The 4068-nt window shown below is 59.2% G+C and overlaps 1 protein-coding gene across 2 annotated transcripts in view; it reads left to right on the top strand.

Moving 5' to 3' along the window:
* Positions 1–2610: 2610 nt before the first annotated feature.
* The window catches only part of LOC113202127 (protein O-mannosyl-transferase TMTC2-like), a 58452-nt gene continuing 56994 nt past the window's right edge, over positions 2611–4068 (top strand). The window contains exon 1 of one of the 2 annotated variants that reach the window (XM_052267382.1): positions 2611–2867. The gene's annotated coding sequence lies outside the window, so the exon portion shown is untranslated. Of the gene's footprint in view, positions 2868–2946; positions 3445–4068 lie in introns of those variants that run through there. The other variant, XM_052267385.1, reaches the window with a different exon arrangement.

Genomic DNA, 4068 nt, shown 5'->3' with positions numbered 1-4068 from the left:
GCCGCCGTCCGAAACCTGCGGGGAGGAGTGAAATCCGCACCCCTGTGTTATTGGGCAAGGGGTGGCGCTGGCGCTGCTGCCGCTGCTGCGGTGCGGCGGCGCGCGGGTCCGAGCCGAGAAGTCGTCTGGCGGGCGCGCGGCGCGTGCTGGGCCAGCGGGGTCAGAGAGCCCGCGTGGGAACAGTCGATAACATATGGCGGGGTGTTGTCGCGTTGGCGCCCCTGTCTCTCTAGTAGTAGTAGTAGTAGAGGCCTGCGGGGGTTGCGGCAGCGGTGGCGGCGGCGGCGCTGTGCGCTGCAACACAACGACGGCCGCCGGCAGTAGCCGGTTTAGCCACGGCTCGCCGATCCCATTGCTTCGCCATTTGACGACGACAAAACACCCCCCTGCCCACCCCCACGCGCGCGACACTGCTCGCCCCGCCACGCCCCGCCACGCCCCGCCACGCCGCGCAGAAACAAACGTGGTGTTGTTAGCACGTGCGGGGCGTGGCGGGGCGAGGTGCTGAAACCTGACCGCGACAGAGAATGCAACGGAAAAGGGAAGTCCAATGGGCCCCACGTCCTCGCCCAGGTCCTGACTCACTATGCCCTACCTCAACGTTGACCTCGACGTTGAGGTCAACGTTGACCCGTAAAAACCAACGGTTTCCTAAAAGTTCACCTTACCCCAGTCCCCGACAGAGGGTGCAAAAGCAGATGTAGCGTGACAAGTCGCCCATATTGCACGACCCTCCTCCCCCTTAACCCTCTCACACAGTCCATCTTAACCACGACCCGTTTTTTTGTAGTCCCGGGCTGCTTGGCTCGTACGTATTAGCCTGTTGATAAGGCCGGCACCCCTTGGGGCCGCCCGAGGGGCCGTGGGCAGCCCTTAGGGCCGCCTTATGGCCGCGGCGTACCGGGGAGAAAACAAGGCTCTTTATCCAGCCGAGCACTGTGGGTAATTGCACGACCAGCGATAGCCGCCGCCGCCACGACGAGACCGAAACGCCGAAAAGTAAAACGAGGGAAAAACAACAACGCAAGTACACAACACAACAAGTTTGGCTTAATGCTAAAGGCTCTCACATAACTCGGACCCGCGGGTACCCGAGTAACCTGGGTAGAAACCGGGTCAACGGGCCTTAATGGGTATAGCAGCGGGTTGTAGACCCGGTTTGTAAAATTGCTTACCTCCCGGGTAGACCCGTGTTACCCGGTACCTGCCCGGGCGGGCGGGTGCCCGGGTAAATGAGAGCCCGAATTAATGCTCCAAAAGTAGTATTATTTGTCAGATCGGACGTCACTGCGCGGGCGTTTTGGTGAATGTCAAAGGATGCCAAACTCGTTTCACGTCCGTTTTCCGGACTCATTAAAATGATTTGCAGCCGTCAGCGCGACTTGTTTCCAGTGAAGCCGCGCGGGGGGTGCATGTACCGAGAGCCATCGCAGTGCGCCGGGCCGTGACCGGTCGAGCAGCGCGGTGGCGCTCGCCCCTGCTGGCGCTAGCCTGGCCGTGTGGGTTCTACTCGCCCACTCCGCCGCGCCGTTTCCTCTCGTTCGCAGCCGCTTGCTGGGCGCTGCTGCTATGGGAGGGTTGTTTATACGGTCGAGCTGTTCTGAATGACCCCCCCCCCTCTCTCCCCTTTACGTCCTCACCGAGCCGACCATATCGCGCAGCTGTAAGCGTGAAAGTGTTGCGTTGCGTTGCAGTGGTGGCGGCCCTAGCCTGACCTGGCCGTGCTGCCGACTGGTAATCGCGCCCATGCCCGCTCTAATGACGGGGTGTGGACACGGTGGTTAGGATAGGTTAGGCGGGACTGTTCTCTGGCCCCGTGTAGGTTGGCCTATGGGCGCGGTCGTCATACTCGCGGACAGCTCCCGGGGGTTGAAAGTGAAGAGCAAGAAGAAGAACCGGGGAGGTCGGGTTATCGCGATATGTCCCCTGTCCTTCCAGGTACTAAGTTTGCACGTCTTTCTTCCTGCACTGTTAAAATCTTGCGAAGCGACGCTTTGTAATATACATTGTACATTGCTTTTTGCATTTGCTTTGCATTACAAAGCATCCAAATGCTTTGCAAGCTCAGTTATTTGTAAGGATTCAACAGTTCGGTGTCGTAGCGCACAAATTAAATGAAATTCGAAGGAAAAACGGACCTGTGCTAATTGAGTTCAGAATTGGTAGGATTTAGGATTTTTATTCGTTACAGTGTTGCAGGAAAAATGTTATCGGGCGGCATACAATCATCGTGGTCTCCCTTGTTTCGATCTTAATTGAAGGAAAGATTCGGAAGCATCCAGTCCCACCCACGCCCATTAAAAATCAAGTAGTTTTCGAACGAACCCCTGACCTCCTGTTCTTCTTCTCGGGCACAGCAAGCAAGTCACCAGTTTCCGCTCGAGTTTCCGTTCGCTTTTGTCTGTTTGCTTCCGATTCATCTCGTTCGGTGAGCCCTGCTCCTCTGCCGGCCGGGCGCGACGCTGCCGCTGCCGCCGTGCGGGGGCGGCGCCGGCCGCGCCGTGCGAGGGGTGGGGGTGGGGGCGGGGCCGACGCCGCCCGGTGGTGGGAGCATGCCGTCGGTGTCTCCTCCCGCTCCCGGCGGCCGGCTCCCGCTCCTTCCTCAGTGCGGCGCGCTACGCCGGTGGCAGCGCACGCACACAGGGCGCCACCCCGTCCCGGCCGCTCCGCGCCCCGCAGCGCGAGCGTGCTGCACCGCGTCGCGAGCGAGTACACGTCGCCGAGTGTAACGGAGGAAGGAGCGGCTACAAGTGTTTGTGTTGTGTTTGTAGGGTGTGGTGAGGGTCACGCCTGGAGTAGACTCTCATCAGCACCGGATGGCATTGCGTTGGCAGCCCTGCTGACTTGCCCACCGACGACAGGCGCAGGTGTGTGTTTTGCGTAGCAGTGTGTGTGTCTAAATGTGCATCATACGGCCAGTGTTGTCCAGGCCAGATCTTTCATCCCTCCCACGTGCTGCTGTTGTTGAAGTCTTTGTTGTCGGCACCCGTCGCAGCTCATCGTTTCGGGATATCAGTGATGTTCCACAATGTGTTGAGTGTGCTGTGACTTCGTATATGGTTTTTGAAATTCGGTCAGACGAGTGACGAGTAGAACGACTCAGTGATCAGGCCAGATGATACCGGGCCTCTGGACGGCCTCGCTCGCCTCCTGTACCAGTGCAGCTGTATGTGCATCGTGTGCATCGTCCTCAATTGGATTTAACAACCGCCCACTGCAACAAAACCTTTAGGGTGAGGGGCGAGCGCGCGGACCCCCGCGACCCGGGCGGTTGCTCAAGGTCGTGCTCGAGGCAGTGTTCGAGGCCGAACCCGAGGCCGGCGTCGTCCCCTTAAGGCGAAGGCCCTGCGAACTGCAGACCAGACCACCTGTTGACGGGGTTGACGGTGGCGTTCGCTCTACCGAGCTGCCCGCCCTGCCACGCCCCGCCCCGCTCGCGAGCAGGTGAGAACGCAGAGGCGAACGGGGCATTTTACTCACAAAATATTGGAAATCCTTTCTCTCCCTGGCGCGTCCGCGCGCGCCGCTCACACATTCGCAGCGAAAAAAGAGGAAGAGAGAAAGAAAAGGAAAGGCGTGAAAGGCGCGGCGCGGGAGATTTTAATTTTAAATGGCGGAATCGCGCGTGTGTGCGTGGAGGTGCGCACCCCGGGCTGGCGGACGGGCGCCCTGGCGCTCCGGGGAATATTTAAGAGCCCCAGCAGCCCGACTGACACACAGCAGCACGGGGGAAGGACTCGACAGAGCAGGTGAAGCTGTTTTTGTGCGCCGAGTTTCAGGCCAGCGGGCCGTTGGAAGGAGGTAAATAATAGAGGCACCTCGCTGCTACTGTACTCGCCGAGCGCTAGGCACGGGGATGCCCGCCTGCCCAGCTGCCGTATCTGGGGCAGTGTCGTGAATGAGTGAAAGGAGTATGGACAAAAGCGTGTCACTTAAAAAAATTTCTTCCGAAAAGAAATCGTTATGGAACTAAACGATGAGGTAAACTTACTCTACCCCTCTAAGGTCCGCCGAAGGTACCGTTAGGCCCGTTAATCGCCCTTGAGGAACTGGCAAGTTGAGCCTCCG

This window comes from Frankliniella occidentalis, unplaced genomic scaffold (assembly GCF_000697945.3).
Source record: "Frankliniella occidentalis isolate FOCC.00 unplaced genomic scaffold, Focc_3.1 Scaffold4, whole genome shotgun sequence".
NCBI lineage: Eukaryota > Metazoa > Arthropoda > Insecta > Thysanoptera > Thripidae > Frankliniella > Frankliniella occidentalis.
Note: the sequence above shows the minus strand (reverse complement) of the source record. Positions and strands in the feature narration are given on the sequence as shown.